We start from the raw sequence: 17,342 nt of genomic DNA on the forward strand, positions 1-17,342 counted from the left end.
ATTCTATATAAACAAAAGGACATTGGTTTGCTAGCAAGTCTGGGTATTCAGCATTGGAAGTAGTGAGATTGTTGAAAACAAGGATTAACCGTGACAGAAGTCATTAAGTAGATTTATCACTTTCCTCGGAAAATTTTACAAATTAGAAAGATCGAGAAACGAATACAACTTACTGTTAAGGAAAATAATGGATGAGGAATCGTTTAAACAGTTTATTTATTTCACTGATTTTCTTTTTTTTTTTTTCCATTTTACATATAAATAACTCATAGTCATGATATACAACTGGATAACAACCTATATTATGATCTGATTTTACGCATAAAATTCGATTATAATTTATTTATTTATTTGAAACAATATCTTCATGCTATTTGATTATCTGATGTGGTAATCAGCAGCGCCAAGTTGTTTTCAAGGGGTAACTTGCAGATTAGCAAATATCACCGACTTGGAGATGGTTGGTGGTTTCCGGGTGACTTTATTAAGCCACTAAAGGAGCGAGTATTCAACTTTAGAAAAAAATTTAATAGATTACCCAATGAGGCAGAAGAACAAATTACCGATGTGTGATGAAACTGATGTAATGCATCGCTGAGTATATTGTATGATTATTCTAAAGTTGTTGATACCGGTATTTAAGCTAATTTACAGCCCTTGGTCCTTGAGGTTGTCACAGGCATTCTCTCAGATATGCCAGACAAGCTGTACTTGCTATCTACGAGTCTGAAACGCTGATGGAACTGATATTCGGGTGGCACTCAAGTCAAGTGGACTCAATTTCGGCGAAGTCCAGAAGGTCTGTGACAGCCAAATCCTCTTCTTGCACCTTCACGATGGTGGGACTCTTAGTAATCCTGTATATAATCCCCATGAGCAAGCACACTGTGTGTGTGAGCACCCAGGTGTGAACCAACGTAAGTAGGGGTGGTGTGGCGCCCACACTACATGGACGAATGCCGCCCATCTGTTACCAGGCAATACTAAGTGGTAGATGACTCTCATCAACCGGTGCAATACCACCACTTTGCTTATAGGAGGCTTGAAGTGGTGGAACCCATGTTTAGTTTCCAGAGCTAAGTTCCGGTCAACCCTTCCCCATCTCTTCCATCATGCAGTATGACTGATGACTTTTGAGGTTATGATGGACATCATGGCGAGATCCAATTCTTCCATACATTTCGAGGGTACAGCTCTAAAAATTGTGTTTCCAGGCCGGTCGCTAGTTAGTACACAGGACCGAACCTACTGGTAACTCTCTAGGAGGCTTTCGGATCAGCTAGTGCATCTTGCAACCTCTACTCCGCAAGTGACTGGGGGAAGTCCGAGTAGTGTGTATGCGGGGGACATTGTCGAAGCCACTTACTATTGAATACACCATGAATTGTCAAACTAATAGAGTAAGCTTATCTGGGAAGAGATCTAAACCACCCAAACACTTCCTAGTCCATTTCACAAATATATGTGGTCTCAGTTCTAATCTCAACGATGTCCATTTCCACTTGCAGTCTGCCAAACTCCATGTACTTTTCTGACAGAACCTCAGTTATCGGTTGATTCAACTACTGCTCATCTCAGTTGCCCAAATTATTCACTCTATGATTCTTTTCACCTCAAAGGTGGTACTTGTGCATATGTCCGTTCTGATATTCCCTGTCAGAGACTTGGTAATTTGGAATCTCCTCTTTTCGATCTCCTTTGGCTTAAAATCTCTATACCTCATTCTGTTAAATTCATCTGTTGGAACTCTTTGGAGCTCCAACAGATGAATCACTTGGAGTTCTTTGACTTCCTCTCTTTGCAACTTGACTTTCTCCAGTCCAACTTTCCTAAGAGTGAGGTAATTTTCCTTGGTGATTTTAATGTTCACCACTCCAGCTAGCTTCAGCTTCTTACCCTAATGGTAGCCGAGCATTCTGGTCTCTTGTCAAAGCTATTGGCCGCAACTTTTGCCCATCTCTGCTTGCTCCCACCGCTGTCCAAACCAGATGGTTCTGTTGTCACTTCAGCCAAGGATAAAACTGACTTGCTAGCATCCCATTTTTCTTCCAACTTATGTGTTAATGATCTTGGTAAAACACCTCCCACTATTTCCAACATGCTCTATTCAATGCCTACTGTGGTCTTCCGTCAAAAGGATGTCAGAAAGATTTTGACGAATCTTGATGCTAAGAAAGCTCCAGGTCCGGTTGTATTTCTCCACTTGATCTCAAAACCTGTGCTCCTGAACTTACTCCTGTTCTTTGCTGCCTTTTTTTCAATTTCTTATTCCAAAGATATTTTGCCTTCTGCTTGGAAATTTGCTCATATCCAGACAGTTCCTAAAAAGGGTCACAAATCCCTCCATCCAATTATCGTCCCATTGCAATTACTCCTACTCTTTCTAAAGTAATGGAGAAATCAACTAACCATCAACTCTTAAACTACCTAGAAACCTTCCGTCTGATCAACGATCGTCAGTATGGATTCCGCCTGTGTCGATCCACTGGTGATATTTTGGCGTATGTTGCTCATTTATGGATAAATTCAATGGAAAAGTTTGGTGAAACACAAGCAGTTTCTCTAGACATCTCAAAGGTTTTCGATCGTGTTTGGCATAAAGGTCTTCTAAACAAACTTCCATCTTATGATTTGCCAAATGTTTTTTGTAATTGGTTATCCAGTTTTCTCTTTGATCGCTAACTGAGGGTGATAGTAGATGGCTCTCTGTCTTCTAACTTCTCCACTAATGCTAGTGTCCCCCAAGGTTCAGTTCTTTTCCTCTTGTACATTAATGACCTTCTTCCATTGACTGGAAATCCTATCCACAGTTTTTCCGATGGTAGCATTTGCAAAGACAACTTAGTTGATTTCAATCCTTCTAATACTCAGTCTTGTCTTATATCTCGCGAAAAGGATCCTTCTGCTCATATGCTTATCTTTGGTGACACTCCGATTTCTAGGCAAAATGATATATCTCTTTTGGGGATTACCCTGACTTCTAATATCTCTAAGTCTTTCTTGGCACAAGTACATTACAAACATTGCTTCCTCTGCATCTAAAAAACTTGGTTTTCTCTTTCTCTCTCGGCGTTACTTTTCTTCCAATCACCTGTTCACTCTGTACAAATCGCAAATTCGCCCTACCATGGAATATTGTTCCCACATCTGGGGCGGTGCCCCCAAAACCTCTCTCAGGCTTCTAGATTCCATTCAGAAAAGGGCAGTTAGGTTAATTAATGACTCATCTCTAACAGAGTCTCTCCACTCACTATCTCATAGACGTACTGTTTCTTCTGCATGCCTTTTCATGGACACTATTCTTCTGAATCTATAATTCCTGCTCTCTTTTTCAAAACAGTCTGAACTCATGCCGCGACCAGCCAACATACATTTAGTGTCAAACTTCAATTGCCATTTTATTCATTCAACTGCCATTTTCTGGAACAACCTTCCTTCACACGTAATTCCTGAAAATGACAGTCTACAGAAGTTCAAGTCTAATGTCAACAAATATCTTCTTTCTTCTTCTCAACCTCCAACCCAAGCACAGTACTAAGTATTATAGGTTCTAATACCTCTCGTGTTTGGGGTTTTCATAATAAATAATAATAATAATAATAATAATAATAATAATAATAAAACAATGAGTTCAGCTAGTCTTCAACCTCAAACAACCATCAGTCGTGTAATCTCTCTACTCTTCGTGAAGATTTTCTGTGGATTAATTACCAATTAGACTAGTAAACCCTCTCCCGAACCGGGTTCTCGCGGCTAATACAGTTATTATAATCGCTGTCTATCTTACTGTGTGGTAAAGGTCTGAGTTCGAATCCTGTTAGGTGTATTGGGTGCGTACTAAGCGCCAAAGCAATGGGGCGATTGATTTTTCACAAATGTTTATTAATTTTGGCAGAATTTGTCCACTGACAGAATTTGTTGGCAAACTTCAAGAAGTTTGCCAACATATTTTCAATTATATTCTTTTAATCTGTATCCTTGTTGTTTCCTAAGAAATTCCCAACAAAGACCTGAAGCTAATCCATGCCTGTTTTTCTCTTTTGTTTTTGTTCCCTCAAAATCTCGGCCCCTCATCACTTTGTGAATTTGAGGTCCAACAAAAATACCTTGTTTTAGCTTCTCTTGGGTGATCGATGGGAATTTAGTAAAAAGGTAGTTCAAGAATTAGTAGTTGCAGTTCAAGCTACTGATCGGTGAACACCAATATTTGATTTTCTTCTTATTTCTATCAAACTATTTCAGGTTTCTAAACAGCTTTTAAAGTGGTTTTGTTGGTTTCAAATTAAGACGTCTCATGGTCTTAGCAGCCCCAGCACGTATCCAAAGCAACCAACTTAGCTACACCCAACAACGGAATTAGTTTCAATTATGTACACAATACAAATATATGATAATATTTTAAGAATATTTCCCAACATTTTTCTGAGCTCCTACATCCCATAAACCTCTGATATATATCTTCCTATTCTATTCCTTTATTGAGAGGAGGAAAACTGCAGAATTTTCGCTCGTTTACTGTTTGGCTATGTCTAAATTCATTTTGGTGCCTTCAAAAGTTTCCCGAAGTCACCATTTTCCAGCAATAAAAAGTTTTATGGTCGACTCCTAGAGCTAGGAATACATTCTCCTAGTTTATGCGACCAGGGCACTAGCGAAGACATACCAACTATGGCGCGTTCTACTTTACACACTCCGTCTGAAGTTTATTAAAATGAAGCTATAAATTAGCAGACGCAGCAGACGAACTGGAACGCACAGGGACCTCGCCTCAAAACTATGACAAAACTTTTCATTGTTCTCAGATGGGCTTTAGGAAATCAAGAATTCTGATTTGATTGTATTTTTGATGATAGAATCAGTTTCAGGAAAAACTGCCAATTAGATGTCAATAAAAGACTGAACCCGAGTGACCCCAGATTTAATCTTCTCAAATTCAACCAAGTCCATCTTATTTTTGTAAGTTAATATGCACTATATTTCAAAATTATGAGTACCAACATTTTTAATGGATGTTTATCGGGTATTTCTATAGCTTAAGTTATGGTAAACTGTTTACAATATTAGTGTAAAACGTATAAGCGAGGGTTCTCAACCACTACAACACTGATTTTAGAATGGTTTCAACATGTCTTGCTGTCAATGTATTACCATTAACGATCATATATGAATGGCTGTTGTACCTGATGACTTTCCAACGGTGTTAGCCGAGTGTGCTGTTATCTGAGGTTGGATTACCTCTGTCTCTGACGTGTCTCCAGGGTTCATGAGGCCGTCATTGGATCTCAAACAGAAAAGTGATTCCTCATTAGACACAACGCGACCCACTTTATCTCCAAGTATCTCTCTCCCTGCAGCACTGCAGACGCTGATGACGATGGAATGGCATTAGAAGCAGTGTTTTTAAGTTCTTTTTATGTCATCAGAGTCTGATCGTTGGCAGATCAGACTCTGGTGACATAAAAGAACGACGATCTGCCATGTTGACACTCCAGCTTCTGAAAACCAAATGATTAGACTTTCCTTTCAAAATCCATCAGCTGTACATACAAAAGCATTGGACACTCTTAGATGGTTATTCTCTCACCGTTTTGCTTGGCTGCTAATGTTTACACAGGTTTTTATATTCATATTCCCTAGTAAGGTCAGTAACTGCCATGCCACTGGATCATTCTACTGCGCCAACTAACTTGATATGTTATCGTTTACATCCATATTCATCAATTACAAATGAAATTTTTAGGTAAATCCGTCCATCCTTTCTAGGTAGCTCAATTTCAGTGACGGGATTGAGTGTACAGATAATTTTTAGAGGGCAGTGTATGCTTAATTCAGAATTACGTATTACGGAAGTGTCGATGGAACTGTATTTTCGTTTATGACAAGCCATTCCAATATATTGTAAATCAGCTCGCTGTTATCTGGTCGATTTTTATTCAATGTCTTGTAAAACTTTATAACATTCGACGGAATTGTTCCAGTAACTAGGGGTCAATACTGAAAGTCATTCATATTAGTTCGAATTGCGGTCATGAATCTTTTGATTGATTTCTTTTATCTCCAAACCACTTGGTTTCTCTGTTACTTTCTGCAATCATGCTGTAAAGAAATATGACTTTCTCGAGAAGTAATATTGGCAAATAAATCTTTTATATAATGATACTGAAGATCTAACAAAAAAAAAACACTTGAAATAGAGGAGCCCTCTTTTTGGCGAAGGCACATTCTTAACTTGATATTGGTTCTGGTCAATGGCACTCCATTCCAATACCGAAGTGTGCCCTAAACTAAACAACGAAACTCTCACTTGTCCACTGCTCGATCAAATACTGGTTCCTTCCTTTCTTTTCATCAATTACTTTAACTCCGAAAAGGCTATCACATTCAGTTACTTAACAACAGGCTCAATGGTGTAATCGAAGATTGAAGTTTCAGCATGCTTTTTTTTTTTTCTTTTTTGTCAGAAACGAAAACACTCGCAATTGTTTGGTATCAAGGAAAGAAATTCGCACAATATACGAGTCGTTATTTTTATTACTTGTGAGCTAAGAGTCTACCAGAAAAGTGAAAGAACGAATAGAATAAGTTGGGAAAAAAGTAATCTTTAATTGAAATTCTATACAAGTATTTGTGAGGTTCTTTTAACAATAGGGGTAAGTTAAGACAGCTATTTATTAGCTTTTCGCGCACTGATTCAAGTTTCTAAAGTGCAGTGAGGCTTGGCAAACATAATTATTTCGAAAATCTTCACGATTCGCAAGTTTTATTGGCTTAAAACACGCCAATGGGTTGGGTTGTTTCATAATTTGCACCGAACCAACTAAGCGAGTTTTGTGGGATGAAAAACTGGAATTTTAGGAAAGTTTAAAAAAGAAGACCGATTAACTTGGCCACAGTATTTAAAAAAAGTCCATAAAATGTTCCGGCAGTGCCCATTGAAACTGCCATACAAGATGGCAACATTCTGGATCAAAACGGACTCCGCTAAGGCTTTTATTGTACGCCATAACTGTACATGGGCTAAACTTAAATTCTTGCAGGCTGGATGTGTCAAATGCTTTTGTTCTTCCCAAAAGTTGTAAAATATAGATAAGTTCAACGAATTCTGGTTCCAGCTCTTTTTCAGCTATTTGCAAAACATGTTTACCTGATTTGCACTTTTATGAGACTTGGCATCATAAAACATGCTTATTTTAAGTTTAGAAAAGAAAAAAAAAATGTGTCTGTAATTGTGGATGTTCTTCGGATGAAAAACTGGATGAAAAACCCGAATTACCGGGAGAAAACACCATGAAATCCTCATGTGAAATTAACTTAGGTACCTTGTAAAAAACCCATAAAATTGTTCGCCTCATTGAAGGGATTCGAACCCAGGCGATTTACACCCAGTTTGGTTTGGAGTTCATTTGGCGCATCAGCAATATTGGCTATAAAACGTCAATAGAGTTTCCATTCGGTATGGAAGGACAGTGATTATAACCACTGTGGTAACCTGCGAAGTCAAATTTAAAACAGACTTTTCACATACAATTATACCTCGGATATACTGAGATTAGTTCAGCAACCAAATCCAGCCAACGGCGATCTTACAATTGGTAAAAATTCGTTGATGCTGGTTGGTGTACAGTTTTAGACGCATCAGCAACTTAGGCCTACTGCGCAGTATACAATATGTTTGCAAATCGCGTGTGTTCTGTGGTTGATTTGCTGTTTGCTAAACAAAAAACAAAACAGAGTTTCCAGGAGAAAACCACGCTACCTTCGCCTAAGATACTAACTCAGCCATTGTCCAAAAGACCCATAAAAATTCTTAGCATCAATGAGGATTCGAACTCAGGCTTACTTCCACCCGGTGTCGGGAAGACGGTGATTATACCAACTGTGCTAATCACGAGGGCGTTAGGCAATGTCGGTGAAATAATAACCTGGTACAACTCTTGCCGTCAGTACCAGGGAGGAGTATTGATTCCATAAAGCCTCTGAACCTTGCAGGAGATATGTTGTACTATGTCCCCGGGATTTCGTCCCGTAGATCTGTGACAGTCGATGGCGGAAGATCAAAACACCGAATCTGTCGATCCAATGAATCCTAGAGATGTTCCATGGGATTCACATCCGGCGAATTTGGCGACCAAGGTAGCACCTGGAAGTCACTTTCGTGTTGGGCGAACCACTTTTGAACAATATTGGCAAAGTGCATTATCCTAATGGAATACACCTGTCCAATCCGGGAAGATAGTCACCATGAAGGGGTGCACCCGTTCAATCACAATGGATAAGTACTTTTTTTAGGATTCAGAATGAGGTCTATGATTTTAAATAAATAAATTTTCTGTTTATACTCCGGGACGACCAAACTGTCAGAGGAGTTAACAAGATAGACAGAATACAAGAAACAGCACCATATTCAGCAGTCACGGGCTTGAACCCCGGTCACTCAAGGCACGTGTACTTATGCACCCGCGCGCCTGACCACTAGGCTACGGCACAAAACATTGCCGCCAACTGCCTGTTTCTGTTGGACCAAGACCGTACCCGCCGTCCATCATCTATACGGCACAGCAGAAAACTGATTAATGGGAAAAGGCAACTTTTTTCCAGTTCAATGGTCCAATGACACTGTTCAGATGTAAACTTTAGGCGTGGTTAGCGATGAGTGTTCGTAGGCATGAATACCTTAACCGGGTGCCTACTCCGGTGGACCATTTGGAAGAGGATTCATTGGATCATGAAAACCCCAGTGGTCCTTCCATTGCTAAAATCCGATTTTACAGTACGATTTTTATTTTGAAAAGGACACGCGCTCAAATAAACAACTCCACTTTCAGGTTCCCATATTCTGGCAAGGCAGTGCAGTTTTCCCGAAAGTAAAATACTGACAAACGAGATGAAATGGTCCTTGACACTCCTTGTCTGGTCTTAATGGTTTGCGTATATCATAGCAGACGTGTCCATTTTATGTTTATTGAATAAACTTCATTCAAATCTACGGAGTTTACCAAAGGTAAACTTGCCCACTTCGCCTTTTCGTGATTATTCTGTTAAGCCCCACGGCGTTCCGAGTTCTGCTAAGAAGAACGGGATTTTGCTGGGTTGGTTCATAAATAAAATTACATTTGTTTACGAACTCGGCCGTCAAGAATGACTGCAGCAATGTGTAGCAAACCGACGCAACGGGGAGTTGTAAAAGGGATCATAAAGAGAGTCGTAAACAAGTAAAGGAGAAACCGACTTCAAAGACCAATGAAAGCAGCGACACCCACGTTGGACTACGTACATTGGCAAAACGTTTTTGAGAGAGAGAGAGAGAGAGAGAGAGAGAGAGAGAGAGAGAGAGAGAGAGAGAGAGAGAGAGAGGGCAAACAGAACCCACTTTCCTCGTTGTGATGTCCCTCAGAGCGTGTACGGTTGACAGCAATGTACCCTGATACTTTTTCCAGCCACCAGTAGTCGGAGTATGCAAGATCATTGGAATCTGTTGGTGTTAAGGGTTCCTTCTAACTACTTGTACCAAATAAGTTGCAAACTTTATCGTAATCTGAAATAAAAAATTATCAATCGAACAACGTGTTCTAAGAAGAGTTTATCAGCAAAGACCAACAGAAGGATGTAGGCATAACACGCCTACTGTTTTGCTAAGTCCGTTCATCCGTCCCCATGTAATAACTCGGCTCCTAGAGGAAGGATTTTTATGAAATTTTATATTTGAGCCTTTTAAAAAGATATACTTAAATTTCCACCAAAATTAGACTAGTAAAAATCTGGCAATTCTTTCTTTCTTTCTTTTTCCTCCCCCCACGTCCCTATGTAATAATAATTCGACTCCTAGTGAATAGATTGCCACAAAATTTTATATTTAGATCTTTCAGAAAGATTTGTCGAGCCTTCGTAAATTTCATTAAAATCAGACCGATAGAAAACGGGATTCAAATTCATGTTTTTTCCACCCGGTGTGGGGAGAACGGTGACAATACCAACTGGGCTACCCTTGATGGCTGGAGACGGAGATTAAGCAGCTGCACGGTAATCTGATTGAATTGAGGTGTTTAAGGCTTTCAATGGATTGAGCAAGCTCAATGCTGTGAGTTTCTTCCTCTTGCTCAGACTACACACGTGAGGGGGCATAAATTCAAACTGAAGAAGGATGGTTGAAGTACAGATGTGTAGAAATTTGACTTCAGAGAGGGTGGTTGATTGTTGTACAAACTTCCATCTGTCCTTGTGAAAGTGAGTACTTGAATAAATTCAAGGAAGAATTATAAAAACTATTGGAGGGGATGGACAGATGATTTGGTAACTCCTTTTTTTTTTTTTTTGGCTAGTGCTTTATAAGCTTGCTTTTTTGTATCATCTGTCACTACTAATACTAATGCTAAAAGGAAAAAAATAAAGACCTACAAAAGTCTGACCTTTAAAAGGACATCAAAATTGAATTTCGAACTTCACCCTCACGAACTGTTTAATCCAGAACTTGGTTCCAACTAACTGTCACCTTTAGCGAACTTTCAAAGAATCATTACGTAAGCATTGAGTTTTAAATTAAGAAGATACACTGGTGTGAAAAACTTAAGGACTAACGCTATTTCTAAAGGTTACAACCACAAAATCTTTACTTAAGGTACTCTTTACTGATGAGAGTAGATTCAGTCTCAGCAGCGATTCTGGACGTCAGCTAATCTGGCGAGAGGTTGGCACACAGTATCACCCTGCAAACATCACTGAAAGAGATCGATATGGCAGTCGAGGTGTTCTAGTCTGGGGAGGCGTTATCTTGGATGGATGTACACAACTCCAGATACTGGAAGGCGGTACTGTAACCGGTGCAAGCTACTGTACTGAGGGTAATCCTTCCCCATGTGCGTCTCTCCCGAGGTGCCATTGGCCCCAAGTTCGTGTTTATGGATGATAACGCCACAACCCATCGCTGTTGATATGCTTTTGGAAAGTGAGAACATTGTTCGTATGGATTGGCCTGTCCGTTCTGTTCGATCTAAATCTCGTCGAACACATATGGGACGCTCTGGGGAGATGCCTAGCGGCACGTCCACACCCACCAAAAAATGTTCACCAGCTGAAGATGGCGCTGACAGAGGAATGGACGATGTTTACCGCAAGAACTTATAAACAACATTGTTCTAAGTATGGACAGGCGGTGCAAAGTCTGCATCGACATTAGGGGTGGCCATATCTCCTATTGAGGACCACCTCTTCCCTTTATTCCATCTTTGGCAGTGATGCATCTGTATCATGGCAGCCAGTGCTATGTTGCCATTTTTGAATAAAGTCCCTCTGTACCGTTTTGTTTCCGTTGTTTTGTCGGTGTTGTTTCCTTCATCATTTCTGTACGTCACGAGGTTCCTTTAGTATGCTTTACCCATATCCAGGCCACTCCTATGAGAAGCTACAGGTGAAAACCTGACTGGTCCTTAAATATTGCACACCAGTGTATGAAGCTCGATCTTACACTGAAAATTATGGTACCCGTTTGTCTGTTTTCGTTTTGTAGTTAATTAAAAATAATTTTCTGAACTCGCTCTTCAATGATCACGGTGCTTTACCAGTCTAGTAATCTTACACAAATGCTCTTACTTGCATGCCCTGACAGTGCCCTCGTGGGTGGCACAGTTAGTACAATCGCTCCTCCACACAGGGTGGAAAATACCTCAGTTCGATTCCCGTCAATGATGTGAGGAATTTTTATGGGCCTTTTTTAAAATGTGGCAGAGTTAGTCGGTCTCTGGCGAGGGTGGAATGGTTTTTCTCCCGTAAACTGGGGTTTTTCATCCAGCAAACAGAAAATCGACCTCAAAACAGATGCAATTTACAGAGCATACACGGAGCAATATGGCCTTAGTCGCTCATGCTCCTAAAACCCTACTACTACAACAACAACGACTCACTTAACCGCAAAAAAAACTTAATTAAAAATATCAGAATCGTGTCCAGAGCCAAGACCTCACCAGGTCTTTAAAAAACCACTCTACAGGACGAGATGAAAGTTAATATCCTCGAGACATTAGGTAAACCTTGAGAAAACAATGAAAAAGAAAGTCGAAATTCTTTAAAAAATTATAAAAGTGGAGGTATAACGAATATAAATACGGGCATTAGTGATCGGTTGTCATGACAGTTGCTATTGGGAATATTGTGGCATCAGCTTAAGAATTCGGCAAACATCAAACTGTTTAATTAACTGAGTGCTGGTGTGCCATTGTAAATAAATGTATCATCAAGAGAAAGGAATACATTAGCTTTGGTAATATATTTGCTTAATAAATAAATTTGAAAAGATGTTTCGATGAAATATGCAATAAATTTCAAAGTGGGAAAGGATTGCATCTCAAAAACAGACTTGCCGCTGGTAAAGAAAGCTTTCAAAGAACGATGAATTATTGATATTAAAGAGGACGAAAATGGGTGGAAAAGATTCTCGTGTTACGCGGATTCCACATCTGATATGTTGGTTCGTAAAATACGTTTACAAAGTCCAAATGTAAAGTAAACATTGGTTGCAAGCAAGAAAAACAAATTCGCAAAACGCATTAATGCAGAAAACATCTCCATCAAGTCTTTCCCTTCGAAAGGATCAGAAATACCATAAAGGTGAGATTTATCAACCATTTGTTATTCCGCACCTTATTAGAATGACAACAGGAGTAAGTAAAAGCAGAATAAATGGAAGGAAAACGGGAGAACTTTACCAACTTCATGCTCCAACGAAATGATGAATGTTGAAAACATATTCATTATTTATTTTTATTTTTCCAATTTAGGAAACCAGCTCTATCAGAAGCAGCCAGCCAACATTTTAAGGATTCAAAGTTCAAGTAAAAATATTAAATAAACAGCCTTCGTGGGTAGCACAGTTGGTAGGATCGCCGTCCTCTCAACACTGCGTGGAAAAGACCTGAGTTCGAGTCCCGTTGATGACGGGAGGAATTTTTATGGGCCTTTTTAACAAGGTGGCTGAGTTAGTTGTCCTCAGGAGAGGGGTAATGGTGTTTTCTCCGGTTTTTCGTCCAGCAAACAGAAAATCGACTTCAGGGCAGACAATATACACAGAGCAACACGGCCTTAGTGGGTCATAACCTCACGTCTTTTATTCGTCATGTTATTCTTGGATTTTAGGCGCATCAATGAATTAGGTCACGTTGTGCATTGCATATTATGTCTGTAAATTGCGCGTGTTTTGTAACGGATTTGACTATTTTCTGGACACAAACATGCCACCATTTCCTGAGACCGATTAACTCGGCCACGAGGAAAGCCATTATCGTACCGATCCACAAGAAAGGTGATAACCGGGACTGCAAGAACTACCGTGGCATCAGCCTCCTATCCATCATCGGAAAGGTCTTTATGAAGATCATCCAGTCAAGACTGCAAAAACATCGCGAGCAAACCAGTCGAGAAGAACAGGCAGGATTTAGACCCGGGCGAGGATGCTGTGATCAAATCTTTGCCATTCGTCAGCTGATGGAGGAGAGGATCCGGTGTGGACAGCGAACCGTCATTGTTTTCATTGACTTTAAGTCTGCTTTCGACTGTGTCCACCGGCCTGCCTTATGGAAACTACTAGAGGTTGAACATGTACCTCGAAAAGTCATCACACTCCTCCAAACTGCATACAACGGTTTAACCAGCCAGGTGCGCATCCAGAACGATTTATCTGAGGAATTTACCATCCAAACTGGAGTCCGCCAAGGGAATGTAGCCTCCCAGTTGCTTTTCAACATCGTGGTCGACGCCATTATGAGGCAAGCATTCAGAAACAGACAGGGCATACAATATGACAAGGATCACTATGTGACTGACCTGATGTTTGCTGATGATAGTGCTATCCTTGCCGGTAACGACGCTGAAGCCACGGACATCCTCTACGACATTGCCCGCATTGCCCGGACATACGGTTTGAAGATCAATGCTGGTAAGACAAAGGCCCTGACAACAGATGGGTCGCAAGCCACCATCTATCTCGAAGGCGTCCAGATCGAGCAAGTGCAGGACTTTAAATACCTTGGGTCGCTGGTCCAGGAGAAGAAAGTTGCATCCACCATGGAAATCCACAGCAGAATTGGACAGGCGGCCGCTGCGTTCGCCTCGCTCAAATGATGTCTGTGGAAGAGGACCAACATTTCCACAAAGACTAAAATCCGACTCTTCCGGACTTTGATTCTGCCCATTCTTCTTTACGGATCGGAAACATGGATTTGTCTCAAGTTAGATTTGAACAAACTTGAGGTATTCCAAATGCGATGCCTGCGGCAGATCTTGGGCATCTCTCTTCGCGACCGCATCACTAATGATACCATCCGTGCCAGATGCCAACAGCAACCAACCATTGCCGACCAAATCCAGAAGCGAAGGCTCAGATGGTTTGGCCACGTATGTAGAATGGGCACGAACAGAATACCATCCACACTCCTTTGGAGACAACGACCCACCCAATGGAGCATCCAACGGACTGCGCCTAGGAAAACGTGGGCCAAGCAAGTGGAAGATGACTTGAAGAGCCGACGTCTCGACCTTAACCAGGCCAGGACTGAAGCCATGGATCGTAAGGTATGGGAGAACATCACAGAGCAAGTCCGAAACCCTGCGGCACCTACAGCAGCATACTGGTTGCGTGGCCAACCGCTTCCCCCAGCTGCCAGCTAAGGACCAAAGAAGAAGAAGAACTCGGCCACGTTGTGAAAAAGGTCCATAAAAATTTCTCATACCATAGACTGGAATCGAACTCAGGTCTTTTACACCCGGTGTGGGGGAGCATGGATATTCTACCAACTGTGCTGCCTAAGGGCCTTTACTTGTTCTCTGCTGAGCATATAAGCACTGAACCTCCAACCAATCAGGAAGTGAAGAACTAAATATATGAGTATATTTGAATTTTAGTCTATTAATAACGCACACACCCATTAACAGTATGTATTAAGAATGCGCAATACACAGTCTCGAGTGCACCATAAATGTACGGGTACAGAACAGAATATAAGGTCTCACAACCCAGTGGTCAAAGCGCGAAGCTCAGTAGCACACGCATTTCAGTTGTCTGTCTTTCCAGCTCACATGATTGCTATATACAGCAATGTGCATGTATTCTCTATCTTGCAAACCAGACCTCGTGAGTAACACAGACTTCATTTCTACTGTTAACAAAGGTCTTCACGCTGAGCCTAGAGAAAAGGAGCAGACATGTTTTGACCTGTTGAAGCTTGCACATTTATCATTTCCTTCTTTATTAGCAATAGGTCGTAGTATGATATTATACCAGACTACTCATCTATCATTTAACTTAAATCAATTTATAAAAAAAAAAAACAGATGCTCAAATCAAAAATGATATCCATATAAAGCTTGGATCATGAAATTTTAAAAATTATTTTTTCATTTTATTAAGAAATGTAGGAATACGAAGCAGTGACATTGCGTTCAGGAGTAACCATCGGCTATAAGCAAGCACGGAAAGACTAATCACTATTCTTTTGTCATGTCTGAACACCCTTGTGGGTAGCACAGTTGGTAGAATCGAAGTCCTCTCCACACCGGGTGAAAAAGACCTGAGTTCGAGTAACGCCAACGTGGCTGAGTTAGTCGGTCTCAAGCAAGGGTTTTTTATCTAGCAAAAAGAAAACCGACCACAGAACACACGCAATTTACAAACAATATACACGGAGCAATACGGCCGTAGTCGCTGAAGCTCCTAAAACCATACTACAACAGCAGGGATTATGTAGTTCAAACAGTATAAATCAACGGACCAAAGGCATTCCCAAGACAAAGCCAGGTCTCACACAGCTGCAGTGGAAAAAAACCACACTATTACATTAGAGTCACCTGGTAAGTTATTACAAATACCCGTGTGTATTGTGTTTGTAAATTGCGTGTGTTCTCTGGTCGATTTACCTCTTTTGCTGGACAAAAAAACCCCAGTTTCTGGAGGAAAAACCTTGCTATCTACGCCTGACACCGACTAACTCAGCCACGGGGTGAAAAAAGTTCCCTGCGTCATCGACAGGATTCTAACCCGGGCCTTTTCCTCCCGGTGTGGGGAGGACGGTGACGATATCACTGTGCTACCGCGCAGACAGCTGCAGTGACAGCTGCAGCTGTGAATTAGAAAATGTCTCGCCCCTCTCTGATAGTTCTGACTTGGCACCTTCTGATTTCACTACACAACGCTGATTTTCTCCTTAGAGTAAAATTGGCTGACTTAATGTATTTTTATGCTCTGGTTAGAAAAAGTCCCCACCTAGCTTCTTTTAAGCATATTCGTGATTTATTGAAAAAAAAGTACGAAAATGTCCATCTCATAAAGATTCGCAATGCTTGGGCAAAAAACACCAAGTCATATCGGGCCGACCATCTTAGAGGTTGCTAACAGTAAATAATTCTGATTAATTTTGTTATTTGAGCGAGAAATTTTCTTTTGATTCTTTGAAGGAGTCATTGTTCCATTCTTCAAGGATTCTTTGTATTAAAAATTCATCTTTGAATTTTTAATTGAAAATTAAAAAAACAAAATTTTTTTTTGTGAACAGTATCGCTGAAGGCGCATATTTGATATTATAGGCATCCGGGCATGCAAATTTCGAGTATCCAATTGAAATCGATCTACCACCTTACAAAGCCGTCCATATGTAATTATTATCCTATAATAATTTCTCATTATCCTATAAAAAGACGGGTTGCAACCACATCATTTCATTCCCGTTTTTTGGTTTGCTCAGTGGGATAGCCACATCTCTTTAGTACTCAAGATGGCAAATCATCGTCGTTTAGATGATTCTTTGAGATGGCGGGCCACTGGACTACTTGATATCGGGCAGTCGCAGACGGAGGTGGCACGTTGACTTAATTCGTCTCGGCACTATGGAAGCAGTTTCAGGAGACAGGAACCATTATAAGAAGAGCTGCCCAAGGTCGTCCCAGGGCTAAGTCAACCAGAACAGACCGCTATCTGGCGCTAACAGCAAGACGGAACTGTACGATGTCCTCTCATTACTGTCTCTTGAGGTTGCGGGGCCACAAGTGAAAACAGTTCCAACCGGACTGTTTTAAGAAGGCTCAATTCAAGTGGACTCTACGCAAGGAAGCCAGTGGTTTGTATCCTATTAATCCCAAATCACCGTAGAGCTAATCGAAACTGGTGCCATGAACATATCACTTGGAGCCCTGACAAATGAGGTACAGTTCTGTTCTCTGATGAGTCCCATTTTAGCATGCAAACATATTCTAGACGTTATTTCATCTGGAGACAACGAGGAATGCGTTACCATCCCTCAGATAAAGGGACACTTACACCGGAGGCAGTCTTCTCGTAAGGGACAGAATAATGACCAACGGCC

At 40.8% G+C, this 17,342-nt stretch overlaps 1 protein-coding gene across 2 annotated transcripts in view; it reads right to left on the reverse strand.

The window, feature by feature from the left end:
• The window catches only part of LOC150086617 (uncharacterized), a 140,726-nt gene that overhangs the window by 18,452 nt on the left and 104,932 nt on the right, over nt 1–17,342 (reverse strand). The window lies entirely within an intron of this gene.

The sequence above is a fragment of the Mastigoproctus giganteus genome, chromosome 4 (genome assembly GCF_048544385.1).
Source record: "Mastigoproctus giganteus isolate SK-2022 chromosome 4, ASM4854438v1, whole genome shotgun sequence".
Lineage (NCBI taxonomy): Eukaryota > Metazoa > Arthropoda > Arachnida > Uropygi > Thelyphonidae > Mastigoproctus > Mastigoproctus giganteus.